Genomic DNA, 8,838 nt, shown 5'->3' with positions numbered 1-8,838 from the left:
ATACCCATCACCCACCCTCTCCTCCCTCCCACCCCCCATCAACCCTCAGTTTGCTCTCAGTTCTCAACAGTCTCTTATGCTTTGGCTCTCTCCCACTCTAACCTCTTTTTTTTTCCTTCCCCTCCCCCATGGGTTCCTGTTAAGTTTCTCAGGATCCACATAAGAGTGAAACCATATGGTATCTGTCTTTCTCTGTATGGCTTATTTCACTTAGCATCACACTCTCCAGTTCCATCCACGTTGCTACAAAAGGCCATATTTCATTTTTTCTCATTGCCACGTAGTATTCCATAGTGTATATAAACCACAATTTCTTTATCCATTCATCAGTTGATGGACATTTAGGCTCTTTCCATAATTTGGCTATTGTTGAGAGCGCTGCTATGAACATTGGGGTACAAGTGCCCCTATGCATCAGTACTCCTGTGTCCCTTGGATAAATTCCTAGCAGTGCTATTGCTGGGTCATAGGATAGGTCTATTTTTAATTTTCTGAGGAACCTCCACACTGCTTTCCAGAGTGGCTGCACCAATTTGCATTCCCACCAACAGTGCAAGAGGGTTCCCGTTTCTCCACATCCTCTCCAGCATCTATAGTCTCGTGATTTGTTCATTTTGGCCACTCTGACTGGCGTGAGGTGATACCTGAGTGTGGTTTTGATTTGTATTTCCCTGATAAGGAGCGACGCTGAACATCTTTTCATGTGCCTGTTGGCCATCCGGATGTCTTCTTTAGAGAAGTGTCTATTCATGTTTTCTGCCCATTTCTTCACTGGGTTATTCGCTTTTCGGGTGTGGAGTTTGGTGAGCTCTTTATAGATTTTGGATACTAGCCCTTTGTCCGATATGTCATTTGCAAATATCTTTTCCCATTCCGTTGGTTGCCTTTTAGTTTTGTTGGTTGTTTCCTTTGCTGTGCAGAAGCTTTTTATCTTCATAAGGTCCCAGTAATTCACTTTTGCTTTTAATTCCCTTGCCTTTGGGGATGTGTCGAGTAAGAGATTGCTACGGCTGAGGTCAGAGAGGTCTTTTCCTGCTTTCTCCTCTAGGGTTTTGATGGTTTCCTGTCTCACATTCAGGTCCTTGATCCATTTTGAGTTTATTTTTGTGAATGGTGTGAGAAAGTGGTCTAGTTTCAACCTTCTGCATGTTGCTGTCCAGTTCTCCCAGCACCATTTGTTAAAGAGACTGTCTTTTTTCCATTGGATGTTCTTTCCTGCTTTGTCAAAGATGAGTTGGCCATACGTTTGTGGGTCTAGTTCTGGGGTTTCTATTCTATTCCATTGGTCTATGTGTCTGTTTTTGTGCCAATACCATGCTGTCTTGATGATGACAGCTTTGTAGTAGAGGCTAAAGTCTGGGATTGTGATGCCTCCTGCTTTGGTCTTCTTCTTCAACATTACTTTGGCTATTCGGGGCCTTTTGTGGTTCCATATGAATTTTAGGATTGCTTGTTCTAGTTTCGAGAAGAATGCTGGTGCAATTTTGATTGGGATTGCATTGAATGTGTAGATAGCTTTGGGTAGTATTGACATTTTGACAATATTTATTCTTCCAATCCATGAGCAGGGAATGTCTTTCCATTTCTTTAAATCTTCTTCAATTACCTTCATAAGCTTTCTATAGTTTTCAGCATACAGATCCTTTACATCTTTGGTTAGATTTATTCCTAGGTATTTTATGCTTCTTGGTGCAATTGTGAATGGGATCAGTTTCCTTATTTGTCTTTCTGTTGCTTCATTGTTAGTGTATAAGAATGCAACTGATTTCTGTACATTGATTTTGTATCCTGCAACTTTGCTGAATTCATGGATCAGTTCTAGCAGACTTTTGGTGGAGTCTGTCGGATTTTCCATGTATAATATCATGTCATCTGCAAAAAGCGAAAGCTTGACTTCATCTTTGCCAATTTGGATGCCTTTGATTTCCTTTTGTTGTCTGATTGCTGATGCTAGAACTTCCAGCACTATGTTAAACAACAGCGGTGAGAGTGGGCATCCCTGTCGTGTTCCTGATCTCAGGGAAAAAGCTCTCAGTTTTTCCCCGTTGAGGATGATGTTAGCTGTGGGCTTTTCATAAATGGCTTTGATGATCTTTAAGTATGTTCCTTCTATCCCGACTTTCTCAAGGGTTTTTATTAAGAAAGGGTGCTGGATTTTGTCAAAGGCCTTTTCTGCATCGATTGACAGGATCATATGGTTTTTCTCTTTTTTTTTGTTAATGTGATGTATCACGTTGATTGATTTGCGAATGTTGAACCAGCCCTGCATCCCAGGAATGAATCCCACTTGATCATGGTGAACAATTCTTTTTATATACCGTTGAATTCGATTTGCTAGTATCTTATTGAGAATTTTGGCATCCATATTCATCAGGGATATTGGCCTGTAGTTCTCTTTTTTTACTGGGTCTCTGTCTGGTTTAGGAATCAAAGTAATACTGGCTTCATAGAATGAGTCTGGAAGTTTTCCTTCCCTTTCTATTTCTTGGAATAGCTTGAGAAGGATAGGTATTATCTCTGCTTTAAACGTCTGGTAGAACTCCCCTGGGAAGCCATCTGGTCCTGGACTCTTATTTGTTGGGAGATTTTTGATAACCGATTCAATTTCTTCGCTGGTGATGGGTCTGTTCAAGCTTTCTATTTCCTCCTGATTGAGTTTTGGAAGAGTGTGGGTGTTCAGGAATTTGTCCATTTCTTCCAGGTTGTCCAATTTGTTGCCATATAATTTTTCATAGTATTCCCTGATAATTGTTTGTATCTCTGAGGGATTGGTTGTTATAATTCCATTTTCATTCATGATTTTATCTATTTGGGTCATCTCCCGTTTCTTTTTGAGAAGCCTGGCTAGAGGTTTGTCAATTTTGTTTATTTTTTCAAAAAACCAACTCTTGGTTTCGTTGATCTGCTCTACAGTTTTTTTAGATTCTATATTGTTTATTTCTGCTCTGATCTTTATTCTTTCTCTTCTTCTGCTGGGTTTAGGCTGCCTTTGCTGTTCTGCTTCTATTTCCTTTAGGTGTGCTGTTAGATTTTGCATTTGGGATTTTTCTTGTTTCTTGAGATAGGCCTGGATTGCAATGTATTTTCCTCTCAGGACTGCCTTCGCTGCGTCCCAAAGCGTTTGGATTGTTGTATTTTCATTTTCGTTTGTTTCCATATATTTTTTAATTTCTTCTCGAATTGCCTGGTTGACCCACTCGTTCGTTAGTAGGGTGTTCTTTAACCTCCATGCTTTTGGAGGTTTTCCAGACTTTTTTCTGTGGTTGATTTCAAGCTTCATAGCATTGTGGTCTGAAAGTATGCATGGTATGATTTCAATTCTTGTAAACTTATGAAGGGCTGTTTTGTGGCCCAGTATATGATCTATCTTGGAGAATGTTCCATGTGCACTCGAGAAGAAAGTATATTCTGTTGCTTTGGGATGCAGAGTTCTAAATATATCTGTCAAGTCCATCTGATCCAATGTCTCATTCAGGGCCCTTGTTTCTTTATTGACCGTGTGTCTAGATGATCTATCCATTTCTGTAAGTGGGGTGTTAAAGTCCCCTGCAATTACCACATTCTTATCAATAAGGTTGCTTGTGTTTATGAGTAATTGTTTTATATATTTGGGCGCTCCGGTATTCGGCGCATAGACATTTATAATTGTTAGCTCTTCCTGATGGATAGACCCTGTCACTATTATATAATGTCCTTCTTCATCTCTTGTTACAGCCTTTAATTGAAAGTCTAGTTTGTCTGATATAAGTATGGCTACTCCAGCTTTCTTTTGGCTTCCAGTAGCATGATAAATAGTTCTCCATCCCCTCACTCTCAATCTAAAGGTGTCCTCAGGTCTAAAATGAGTCTCTTGTAGACAGCAAATAGATGGGTCTTGTTTTTTTATCCATTCTGATACCCTATGTCTTTTGGTTGGCGCATTTAATCCATTTACATTCAGTGTTATTATAGAAAGATATGGGTTTAGAGTCATTGTGATGTCTGTATGTTTTATGCTTGTAGTGATGTCTCTGGTACTTTGTCTCACAGGGTCCCCCTTAGGATCTCTTGTAGGGCTGGTTTAGTGGTGACAAATTCCTTCAATTTTTGTTTGTTTGGGAAGACCTTTATCTCTCCTTCTATTCTAAATGACAGGCTTGCTGGATAAAGGATTCTCGGCTGCATATTTTTTCTGTCTAGCACACTGAAAATCTCGTGCCAACTCTTTCTGGCCTGCCAAGTTTCAAAAGAGAGATCAGTCACGAGTCTTATAGGTCTCCCTTTATATGTGAGGGCACGTTTACCCCTTGCTGCTTTCAGAATTTTCTCTTTATCCTTGTATTTTGCCAGTTTCACTATGATATGTCGTGCAGAAGAGCGATTCAAGTTAACGTCTGAAGGGAGTTCTCTGTGCCTCTTGGATTTCAATGCCTTTTTCCTTCCCCACTTCAGGGAAGTTCTCAGCTATTATTTCTTCAAGTACCCCTTTAGCACCTTTCCCTCTCTCTTCCTCCTCTGGGATACCAATGATGCGTATATTATTTCTTTTTAGTGTATCACTTAGTTCTCTAATTTTCCCCTCATACTCCTGGATTTTTTTCTCTCTCTTTTTCTCAGCTTCCTCTTTTTCCATAACTTTATCTTCTAGTTCACCTATTCTCTCCTCTGCCTCTTCAATCCGAGCTGTGGTGGTTTCCATTTTGTTATGCATTTCATTTAAAGCGTTTTTCAGCTCCTCGTGACTGTTCCTTAGTCCCTTGATCTCTGTAGCAAGAGATTCTCTGCTGTCAGCTATACTGTTTTCAAGCCCAGCGATTAATTTTATGACTATTATTCTAAATTCACTTTCTGTTATATTATTTAAATCCTTTTTGATCAGCTCATTAGCTGTTGTTATTTCCTGGAGATTCTTCTGAGGGGAATTCTTCCGCTTGGTCATTTTGGATAGTCCCTGGCGTGGTGAGGACCTGCAGGGCACTTCCCCTGTGCTGTGGTGTATAACTGGAGTTGGTGGGCAGAGCCGCAGTCAGACCTGATGTCTGCCCCCAGCCCACCTTGGGGCCACAGTCAGACTGGTGCGTGCCTTCTCTTCCCCTCTCCTAGGGGCGGGATTCACTGTGGGGTGGGGTGGCCTGTCTGGACTACTTGCACACTGCCAGGCTTGTGATGCTGGGGATCTGGCGTCTTAGCTGGGGTGGGTAGGCAAGGTGCACAGGGGCAGGAGGGGCAGGCTTAGCTTGCTTCTCCTTAGGTGATCCACTTCAGGAGGGGCCCTGTGGCAGCAGGAGGGAGTCAGATCCGCTGCCGGAGGTTTGGCTCCGCAGAAGCACAGAGTTGGGTGTTTGCGTGGAGCGAGCAAGTTCCCTGGCAGGAACTGGTTCTCTTTGGGATTTTGGCTGGGGGATGGGCGGGGAAGATGGCGCTGGCGAGCGCCTTTGTTCCCCACCAAACTGAGCTCTGTCGTCCGGGGGCTCAGCAGCTCTCCTTCCCTTTGTCCTCCAGCCTTCCCGCTTTCTGAGCAGAGCTGTTAACTTATGACCTCCCAGCCGCTAAATCGCTGTTGCTGTCGGAACACAGTCCGTCAGGCCCCTCCGCTTTTTGCAAGCCAGACTCGGGGGCTCTGCTTGGCCGGCGAGCCGCCCCTCCGCCCCGGCTCCCTCCCGCCAGTCCGTGGAGCGCGCACCGCCTCGCCGCCCTTCCTACCCTCTTCCGTGGGCCTCTCATCTGCGCTTGGCTCCGGCGACTCCGTTCTGCTAATCCTCTGGTGGTTTTCTGGGTTATTTAGGCAGGTGTAGGTGGAATCTAAGTGATCAGCAGGACGCGCGGTGAGCCCAGCGTCCTCCTACGCCGCCATCTTCCCTCCTTTTTTTTCTCAAATTTCTCTGTATGAGTTTTTTATAAGACATTGAAATGGAGATGTTGAGTAAGCAACTGAATATCCCGTTGGAATTTAGTGCAGAGATATAAATTTGGGAGTCATTTGGATATAGGTTATATCTCAATGAGGATGGCTGAGGTCACCAGTGGAGTGTGTGTAGGTAGAAAATGGAAGAGGTCCAAGGACTGAGTCTGAGGTACTTTAATATTTAGGGATCAGGAAGAGAAGAGGAAATGAAAAAGATTGGCTAGTTTAAGAACAAAACCAGGAAGGTATGATGCCATGAAAGCCAAATGAAGAAAGAGGTAGAACTGATCTTTTTGTCAACTGTGACTGATAGGTTAAATAGCTAGAAGACAAAGAATTGACTGTTGCACTTAGCAATATGGAAATCACTGGGGGTGTTGATAAGAGTAGTCTTGATGGGAGTGCTGGGAATGAAAATCTGATTTGAGTGGGTTCAGGAGAGAATAGAGAAGTGAAATTAAAGATAGTAGGACTTCTAGGAGTTTTGGTGTACAGAGAAAGGAAGAAACATGATAATAGCTAGAGGGAAAGTGAGGTCAAGAGACACTTTTTTTTTCTCTTTGTTTCTAAGGTAAAGATATAGCAGATAGTAGGCTGATAGAAAAGACATAGGAGAAAGAGAAACTGACAATCAAAGAAAGTAAGCAAATAATTGCAGGAACACTTCTTAAATAGGTGAGAAAGGATGGAATCTAGTGTTTAAGTAGAGGGATTGGCCTTTGCCAGGAGCACTGACACTTCAACCATAGAAATGAAAAGAAATAAAGGTGAAGGTAGATGGGAAGATGTATTTATGGGAGAATTTGAAATTTTTCTTTTGTTTGCTTTCTATTTTTTCAGTGAAACAGCAAATAAGACAATCAGTTGGGATAAGGATTGGGAAGGAGTTGTTGGAGGTTTGAGGAGAGAGAAGATATGGAATAACCATTTAGGATGGCATTCAACCAACTGTGGCCTGTAGGCCAAATGTGGCTTGTCATCTCTCTTGAAAATAAAGTTTTGGGAACACAGGCGTGCCTCCTTGTTAATATATTGTCTATGGCTGCTCTTGCACTACAGTTTCAAAGGTGAGTAGTTGTGACAGAAATTGTATGTCATGAAAAACCTAAAGTATTTACTGTTTGGTCCTTTCCAGAAGAGTGATGCTGACTCTCGGTTTAGGAGGAAGGAAGGGAGAATGGGGGTGTCTATGAAGACTAGAAACATAGATAATATTCTATTTTTTTTTTACAGAATTAAGATATAATTCAACTGGGGAGTTTCACTGTAAAAGACAACTTTTGTTGTTATACTGATAATTTTTTTTTCTCAGATTATCAAAATGACATCTCAAAATTTGAAGATTCTAATTTCACTCTCAGATCTCAATTTAAGAGACAAAGCAATAGGGAAAAACTTCATAAAGCTAAAATAATTGCACATTTTAATGACAGCTATGCAAAATAAGCTCTTCAGTAGACTCTGAAGCCCTATCCCCATAAAAATGAACTTACACAAAACTCTATACTTAAGTACCTGGCGTTAATACTTTATGCCTGTTATATCCCCAAGGGATAGTCTAGCTATTCATACTAATCTCTTACTAAATTCTCATTACTATATATAAGCTATACATAAGAAGTACCTGGAGTGCTTTAGAAAATAATGAAACCTCCATAGATTCTGATGAAATTGGTCTTCAGTGTCACCTGGACATCAGAGTTGGTTTTGTTTTTTTTTTTTTAAGTGTGGTGAAATACACACAGTATAAAGTTTTTATTAGTGACATTTAGTATATTCACAATGTTACAGAACTATCACTGTATCAAGAATGTTTTTGTCACTCCAAAAGGAAACTTTTTACCTTTAAGTCACTTCTTATTCCCCCTCAATTGCTAGTGTATAGAAATAAAATGGATTTTTGTGTGTTGATATTGTATCCTGCAACTTTGCTGAATTCATTTATAATCTAATAGTTTTTTGTTGTGTATTCTTTAGGATTTTTTTAAATGTATTATATCGTGTCATCTTTTCTAGTTTGCATGCTTTTTGTTTCTTTTTCTCACCTGATTGATCTGACTAGAACTTCTAATACAATGCTGAATAGCAGTGGTGAAAGTGGGTATGCTTGTCTTATTCCTGATCTGAGGGGGAAGGTTTTCAGTCTTTCTCTATTGAGCATCTTGTTAGCTGTGGGTTTTTCATAAATTCCTTTTATATTATTGAGGAAATTCCCTTCTATTTCTAGTTTGCTGAGTGTTTATGACTACATTAATGAGGAATATTGGCCTATAGTTTTCTTTTCTGTGGTGTTTTTGGCTCTGGAATTAGAGTAATGTTGGCCTAATAGAATGAGTTAGGAATTGTTTCCTTATCTTCTATTTTTTTCGGGGCAGCTATGAAGGGTTTGTTTTAATTTTTTTAAATATTTGGTAGAATTCAACAGTAAAATAATTTGACCCTGGACTTTTCTTTGTTGGGAAGTTTGTGATTGCTGATTCAGTCTCTACTTGTTATAGGTCTATTGAAATATTCTATTTATTTTTCTGTTAGTTTTGGTAATTCATAACTTTGCAGAAATTTCCTCATTTCATCTAGGTTACCTAGTTTATTTGCTTATAATTGTTCATACCATTCTAATTTTTTTTTTATTTCTGTAAGACTGGTGGTAATGTCCCCACTTTTATTTCTGATCTTAGTTACTTGCATCATCTCTCTCTCTCTCTCTCTCTCTCTCTTTTTTTAGTCTGCCTAAACATTTGTCAATGAAACATTTTGTTGATCTTTCTAAAGAACCTAATTTTGGTTTCATTGATTTTTCTCTCTATTCTATTTTATCTTTATTATAACTTTTATTACTTTTCCCAACTGTCTTTGACTTTAGCTTTCTTTTCTTTTCTTTTCTTTTCTTTTCTTTTCTTTTCTTTTCTTTTCTTTTCTTTTCTTTTCTTTTCTTTTCTTTTCTTTTCTTTTCT

General features: G+C 40.0%; 1 long non-coding RNA gene across 3 annotated transcripts in view; it reads left to right on the top strand.

Annotated features, from left to right (window-relative positions):
* LOC121030818 (uncharacterized) overlaps positions 1-8,838 on the top strand; it is a 218,011-nt gene that overhangs the window by 4,327 nt on the left and 204,846 nt on the right. For all 3 annotated transcript variants that reach the window (XR_005790430.1, XR_005790431.1, XR_005790429.1), the window contains exon 2: positions 6,725-6,951. This is a non-coding gene — a long non-coding RNA (uncharacterized LOC121030818). The remainder of the gene's footprint in view (positions 1-6,724; positions 6,952-8,838) is intronic.

The sequence above is a fragment of the Herpailurus yagouaroundi genome, unplaced genomic scaffold (assembly GCF_014898765.1).
Source record: "Herpailurus yagouaroundi ecotype Mexico unplaced genomic scaffold, PumYag 140, whole genome shotgun sequence".
NCBI classification, from domain to species: domain Eukaryota; kingdom Metazoa; phylum Chordata; class Mammalia; order Carnivora; family Felidae; genus Herpailurus; species Herpailurus yagouaroundi.
Note: the sequence above shows the minus strand (reverse complement) of the source record. Positions and strands in the feature narration are given on the sequence as shown.